Source organism: Papaver somniferum, chromosome 5 (genome assembly GCF_003573695.1).
Source record: "Papaver somniferum cultivar HN1 chromosome 5, ASM357369v1, whole genome shotgun sequence".
NCBI lineage: Eukaryota > Viridiplantae > Streptophyta > Magnoliopsida > Ranunculales > Papaveraceae > Papaver > Papaver somniferum.
In genome coordinates, this window is record NC_039362.1 from 206715747 (window position 1) to 206724313 (window position 8567).

The following is an 8567-nucleotide window of genomic DNA, read 5'->3' on the forward strand; positions in this document are numbered from 1 at the left end:
AAGTGACATGATTTTAAAATTTTCCTTTATATAATAACTAATGCATGGAACAAAGGTTTGGGATTAGAGTAAATAAGCAAAGAGTCAGCGGTTCGAATTTCCTTGATAGCAGTTCTTGGGAAATTTGGAAAAAAAATAGGGGAAACGAGTGTTTGGGATTATAGTTTGGCCTAGTACTAAGTTAGATTTAAACTAATTGGGCGGAATTGAGGCGGCGAATTCTTATTCAGAATGCATAATTTGAGTATAGTTCGAACTCTTCATAAGATACACGTATTAGGTTCAGAGTTGAATTAGTATTATTATTCGGGGCCGACTGACAAGAAATAACTCGATGAATCGCTAAGTAGCCTCTAGAGCACACCAAGAACTTCAATTCTCTTCAATGGAGTCTCATCTAAACAAATTAATCATAGTGAAAACCAAACTCATGGATGTATGTCTCATTAATGGTCGAACAACATATTTACATGCATGTTATTTTCTCACCATTTGCAGTTGTAAATCTTTGTTTTAATCTTAGATCTCTTTAGGATATAGTAACAGATTTTTAGCTACTTTATTTTGGCGCTAGAAACATGGACTAGTTACAAAACTGTTCTTCACGAAGAAAAAAGTAAATCATTTTGATAATATTATCGAGAAGAAGAAAGTGAATCATCTAGGGTTGTTCAATTTCAAACCTGCCTTAGTCTAATCAATAAACTGGTTTACTATGCATTACTTTACCTTTTTGCCCTGAAGATTTAAATGAAGATTAATCATCCTACTTACATTTATGATCCTATTTATATTTATAATTTCATACTTAAGGGATATAATTTACCACCACAATTCAGAAGACAAGAAGATTTAAATGGTGGTTGTATGAACTTTGGTGTTGCATTTTATAATAGTAAGCATTAAGGTTGTTCGAATTTTTTGGAGGATAAATCAAAGTTATGATCTAGTACTGGAGCCATAGAGATGTTTACTTTATGTCATTAGGAAACACATATGGCATTTTTTTTCCTGGTAGCTTTCCTAGGGCATTTATGGTGAAAGTGTATTATATTTGGTTTCATATGGTTTAAAGAGAATTATGAGTCCTGATTTAGAAAACAATCAGTTTCATTCGATTTTGTCTCTACCCTTTCCCATCGAAGTTGATTTAATACAATCTATGGAGTTAAACCAGAAGTTATATCTTTCAATTGAAGATGACCTCAAAGATGCAGTAAGATTATACTACGGATGTTCGATGATATGGTCGACAAAAAAGTTGTTTATATTTTCGAAAGATTTTAAGAGAATACTGTTAAGGATTGTGTCTGTTTTTTTTGTGAATGAAGATATTAAATATTTTCATTAATAAAAAATCATCTAATTTTAGCATGAAAGAAGTTTACTCAACTCTTATGATATTCTCACTGATGCGGAGGATACACTATTCGAGGACCTTAGCATCTTACTTCAGCCTCTACGATAATTTATTCTTGTATCTACTGGTACACCTATACAGGGTATTTCAGATTCATTATCGTGCACTGAGGTCAACTCTCCCTAGAAACCCCCATGTTGAAAGTTCCAAAGAGTACATCGTCCAAGTTTAAAGAACATCGATTAATGCTAAAGGTTTTTATTTCGCTCAAAATTATTAACTAATTGTCTTGTTTGACTATACCTGAGGATTGTTTTGTATATGATAACTTAACCATCTCACCTTAAATTCTTCTTCTGAAAACCCTCTTTATACTAATTATGTTTTTAATATATAATATTTTTTTCATAATCAACTCAGTGTTAATCGATATAATAATTACATTTTAAGATAATGGATACTTATTTTAGGTTTATCGTGTTATCTTCTTGAAAACATAAGCCCAAACATATTTGATATATACTTTCCCTAAAAAATTTAAACTTAAGAAATGTTACATTGTTGTCCGTTAAATGAAGCTTTCTAAATGTCTTCATTATTGTATTAAGTTTATCCTTATACATTTCTATTTTTCCCATTTTACATAAAATTCTGATGAAATTATGTACAATTATATGAGATTAGAGCGAACGAACGCGGGGTGGTTTTTGTAGAGTTTATTAAAATACATAATTGGACTGATATTCTATTTGCAATGGTTAATCAAATCATATATATACTCTTATTAAGGAATTCCAAAAGATTTAGAAAGATATTTTCATAAACAACAAAGATGACTACAATAAATTATTAAGGAAAACCTTTTAGTATTTAAAATGCTATCATTCCATATCATCCAGATTGTAGTCATTAGAGTATAAAGGTTATCTCTCCACCGTCGCTGCGAAAAATGTCGAAGAAAAAAATCCGTGATGTCGTAGTCCTTGATTCAAATGATGAGGAATTCAATCCTGGTTTGAATCCCTAGGTCTGTGAAGACCCAAAGTGTATAACTACTGTTCATCATATTGAATATAAAAGGGGTTTTTTAACTAAAGAGGAGATGAATGCCCACAATCGGGATGTTCACCATAAACATTAGAGTGTTGGTAGACCATGCAGTCTCTTAAACAGTAATGAAGTAGTAAATTTGAAGTCAACTACAAGATGTTCTTTGGACTTGGGTTTGTTGTTTATTTGAAAAAATCTTGATCAGCTACATTTGCCTCTTCGGCCTTTTTTGAACTGAATTTTTTTTAATGTTTGTACATGTTCACCGTTAACGTTCATTATGGTGTACTTGATAATATTACTGTTACATGATGTCGACTTTTAAATGGGTGTAATTTCTTATTAAAAAGAAGAGTATAAAGGTTATACTCCCTTTGAGATGGTGAGATATTTTCTCTTGCAATTCCTATAGAAAACCAGTCGATAACCCAGTGAAAAACATCATTAAAATTCATAAGAACATTATTAACATTCACACCAATACCCAATCATGCAGAACTAGCATAATGGCATTCCACAAAAAGATGTGCTGCAGACTCAACAGCAGCATTGCATAAACTACAGTGAACTTCAATATCAGATTTGTAACTTAAAAGTCTAGTGGGACCAATATTTCTTAGGCATTTCCATATAAAGAGTTTAGTTCTATGAGATAACTTGGTTTTCCATAGAGATTTCTATACATGAGTGGTTACAGGAGATGCATGTAAGTGATTATGGTTGTGAGCATTAACAATGGTGTTATGAGCACTTTTCACAATGACACAACCTTTTTTGTCAGGAACCCAAATAAGGGTATCCTCACTAGACATTGGAATATGCATATCTTAAATTATGGTAGCAATATTAGGAGGGAATAAACTATGAATAAGTGGAGCATCCCAAATTCTAGAATCAGGCAAGAAAAATTCACAGACAAAAGTATAGGCAGAAGAAAAAATAGCATTCACAGATGGTAAAGGTGTATCTAACAATCCAAATATCCAAATTCTAAGCGATGATACCTTTTTTTCTAAGCCTTCTCGTCGTTCTGCGACACTCCTTTTTAGCATTAGTTAGTACAGATGCTTGGTGGCTTATCTGGAGGTAGTGCAGCAAAATGAATCTTCAAGCAGTGAAAAAAATTATGAGCATTGATGGCATAGTCAAACCCGCTTTCCTACAGCAGGCATATAAAGAAAAATCACTTCCAGTTTCTGAAATAAAAAAGGAAAAACTGGTAGCGAGGTAAGGTGGTGATACCCTTAGGACTCTTTTGTATCATTTGTCTGCAATCATTTCCAGATCTTCTATAGTAAGGCTCCGAAAAGTTATTTATAGTCTGCCGAATAACAAAATTATCTTAATACGTTCTTCACTTCTCAAAAATCTAAAAAAACAAATAAACTTATTATTACCTGCTGATATAACGTTGAATACTGCAGATCCATTGTGTTGTTCAACCTGTGAACCAATCGAAGAAGCATGGCTTCGAGAAGCACTTCTCTTGCAGCAACAATATAATCGGCATCGGCGGCAGGATGATCATACCCATGAGCCTGTAATTTCTTTGGAGTTGAGAATCCCTGCCCATAGATACTACAGAGAAGTCCTAAACGTAGGCGCTTACCTGCAAAACGGATATTCTTTCTAACCTCTAAAGTTAAGAAGTAACAACAATGAAAAGCTAGAAGCTAATTGTTGTAGTTTTAACAGTGGTAAGAGTGGATTCGATTCTCGGACTTTTTTAAAGATTTGGTTTTAAGACTAATGAAAGAAATACTAAACAAAAATTGTTAAGTTGATTAATGGGAGAAAAACTAAGGTTTTGGATTCCACCTATTAAGTCATGTAAAAAGTGTCTTGCAATCTTCAATAAGTATCCAAATTATAACTCAAGACAATATCGAAACCAATCTCATATCTTGAAATATATTGCAGTTAAAATAATTACAACTTTCGTTGTTGACCAAAAAGGTATAACTTCCTTCGCTTATAAAACATCAATAATCGAAGATTATTCAAAACGGTTTAAAGAACAAAGCGTTTTAGAAGAGAAATTTTTTATCAATTATACCCAAAAGAATACTTTATTAAAGTGAGTACCTGAGTTTCTTATATAACAGAATTGGTTTCATCTTTAACCCCAGTGAAGAGGGTTAGCTTTCGATTATTACAAAAAGTGAAAATAAAATTTTAAGAGAAGAAAAAGAAAATCTCTAAAATACTTTAGCCGTTGGCTCTCGGCTCTTGGCCGTCTCCTATTTTTTCCATCTGCTTCCACCACTATTTATATAGTTTTAAAAGGAAGCTGCTTTCCATTTTCATTCCCACTACCATATCATCATCCAATGAAAATATGTCACATGTTGACATAAAATAAAATCTTCCAATCAAAATGAGACATGTGTCAAATACTCAATATCTTAATTATTATTTCCAACTATAAAGAATAATATTTTTTTTCCAAATCTTCGTATATTCCATTACTTCACATTGATAAAGAAATATTTTATTCATTAAAAGATATCTTCAAATATCCTTTATCATAATTAATATCTTGCACATGGTCTCAAACTTCTACACACGCTACTAAAACACTCCCATATCCAAATAATTGTCCCAACAATTCTTCATGTTTCCTTTTGGGCCTAGCCCATTAAATCACTTCATTTCCTCCAGCAGAATTCCGCATTTTTGTCCATCAGGCTTTATTTTCTAAACGCTGCACATTAAACAAAAACCATTAAAATATGTACAAATAAAGAACTAAATAAATGTAAATTTGAGTAGTAAATATGTAAGAATTAATCACTTATCACTATTTCTTACCGCCAATCAGCCGTAACTTAAGTATGACAGTTAACCCGTCACATATGTTGTAAAAGGAAAGCACATAGTTATCCTATAGTGGTTTCCCAGCAAAATAAATTATATGTTTCTCTGGAACAATCTGAATTTCACTACAGATTAAGCATTTCAACCTGTAGACAAAGTAAGATCTGGCTACCATGATAATGTGGGTCTTTCCTGACATGCTATTCAGAAAAATAACAAACTCCCTTTGCATAAACAATTTGGTACATCTACTGTCTTCCAGTTCGTGAGTTTTTTTTCATGGTACGTGTACTGGTTTGTATCCCCTTAAGATAAAAAAGTTTAAGGAGTCAACAAATATTTTTTGGTGTGCATATTAGGCAGTGGGGAGCCAGAGATTTATCACAGTGGGGAAAAAAATATTTTTTTGTGGCAAACATTTATAAAAGAAAACAATTTCTACACGAGGTCTGGCAAAATATATGATCTTTCTGAGACATTTTTATATAGTTTTTTTGTTACATATCTACATATATATATTGTTACCCACTAGAAAACCATAGTTGTCTTCGGAAGTTGACCTTTTACGAAACCGTTGCATACTCATTGAGATCGAGAATTACCTTTTCCACATATGTAAGTAAACAATCATTCAACCATTCGTCTCTCATCCTTTTACACAATCGAATGTTTAGTATTTTCATAGCTAATAATAGTCTCTCAACTAAATCAAATTTATGTATTGAATTAAGTAAATAATTGTATTCATATGAAACTACTATTTGTAAATTACAACTAACCTTGTTCTCAAAGCTTTAAACAATTAATCGGGATCCTAAACTTTCATCTTGCCCCCACTGGCTTTGTTTCACCCTTTGTACTTTTCTTTTTTCTAGTGAAAGTGATAAAGAACGATGGAACGAAGATTAATTAAAGAAATAGATGGTCCAAATTTTGTGTTTCCAATTGTATCCCCTTTCTATTACTTACTTTGAATGTTATAACCTTAGGCTTCATTTTATTTTCAGCTGAACCAGGGGCGACAAATCTTAAAAACCATAGGGGACAAATCTTAAATATCAGTCGAAATCGTCAACCATTTTATATAGTTTGCAAAATACTAGGGGGGACAAACTGTCCTCCCTAGTCCAGGCATGGCTCCATCACTGATACTAGGTATGTGTACCATCCTGAGTTCACGAGTCAACATCATTTTTTGGGTTTGTATACTGGGTATGTGTACCAAAAGTTGTTTTCGAACTATAGCTACGCCGGTACGTGTACTGGGTACATGTACTGTGACTCCGGACCTATAACATTTGAGCCAGTATATAAGCCGGTACGTGTACTGTCCTGTATCCAGATTTACAGTAATTTTATATCTCTTTAATAATCAATTTGAAACATTCCCGACTAACATCAATGACACATATCACTGTTCCAGGCTATTTTCAAATAATTAACTTGAACCACGATTTAGGTCATAAACAATAAATTGTTCTTAACCAAATTCATTAAGTACGAACAAATGTTCTTAAGCTTAGTCATACATTTCGATATAATTAACAAGATAAACTTGACTCGAAATTTTCGTTGTACATGTAATGTTCACTTTAGTCATGCGACATAGTCCCATAGATAAAAAAAAGTGAAAACTTGAGTAATAAGTGGTTCAGTCTTCACTTACCTATTGTTGAGGGGGTTCTCCAGAAGCTTCGGTTGATCTTCATCTTCAAACGGTAGAATGCAGTGATATCTGGTACTCAACTACACGCTTATATCATAATCCGATATTTGACCACATGTGGACTATAAATCAAGATATAGTGTTGATCAACTAAATTTGACAACAAGCTTGAGATAACAACACTTGTGAGTTCAACCGAGCAATGCTCTAACAATCTCCCACTTTGTCAATTTTAGTGACAAAACTATCAATCCATATGGATTAAAAAATAAAGCTTCAAAACTCCAGAATCCATCATGATTGATTTTCTTGGTTCTCCAACTCCTTGAATTTTTCGTTACTTGAAGTTGCCAATAATTTTAAACGTGTTCAACTCAGCATCGTTGTTGTTGAAGATCCATAGCGATAACAACTTTGAAAACAGATATTCCCAATCGTCGTTATACAGAAACATAGTGTTATTATCTTCTCCAAAGTTCAATTGTATCTTCGAAGTAATACTATGGTGATATGTTTCTCCCCCTTAGTCAATACTTACATTTTTTGCATAATAGGTGAAGCCTATAGATGATGATTCACTCCAACTTACATAATGATCAATAAATCATATGTATATAGCGCGAAACTACTAATTAATTCTCCCCCTTTTTGTCAATAAAAATTGGCAAAGGTACGAACATAATGGGATCGTAATGATTTCTAATAAAAGATACTTCAAGACTAAAGAAACACATATCAACTTTAATTTAGGTGATATAACAGAGTATGAAATACTTAGTGTCTCATATAGGAGATTAAGATACAAGCATCCCCTATATATTCCACATCCACTCTCCCACATAGATATAACAATTAAGCACATGTTCAAAAAGAACTCTCCCCCGTTTGATGTCATTCCCAGGAGAACAACATGAGTGACCTTACTTTCATAAAAAGAAGGATTTTGTCGGACATTAAAAAATCACATGGATTTGTATCCTAATCATCGACACAAATTAATCTCAATGCCAGTTACTAACAAGGAAACAATTTAATCGATATGACTCAACACAATAAAATCTTACGGAGTTTGATAATACAGTAATTACACAAAAGTGTGACCACAAATAGACGAAAATTCTCACAAAGTTTATTCCACTTTTAGTTCATAAAACTTAATAAATTTAACTTTTGAGCATATATGAGATATTAGTTCAATTCACAAAAAGTAAATGACACATATATCTTATAAGACTTTGCAATACATATAACCAATAAAGATTAATTACTGCAAGGTCATCTTCCAAAAACTCTAGAATTTAAATAAATAAACCTAAAAACATGCAAGATGAAAATCGTTGGAAATAACTTGTGTACTCACCATATATGCTATACCAAACCCTAGTTATCCTTCTCGAACAAAAGAATAAATTCTCACAAGAATTTTCCTAGTAACGCATCAGGTTATTTCTAATAGCATAAGCGGAGAATTCCTTCTCATTGTTGAAGAAGTCGTTAATGATGGGATCATTCATTTTTTCCAAGTCTTCAGAAATGTCAGTTAACTCACTAAGTTTTGTTCTCAATTTACACATGGTAGTTTTTAACTGAGCCAGCATGTGTTCATAGTGAGTTATCTCATTCAAGGAGTGATTGTTTTGGGATTTTAAATCATTCCTATCAGACACAAAATTC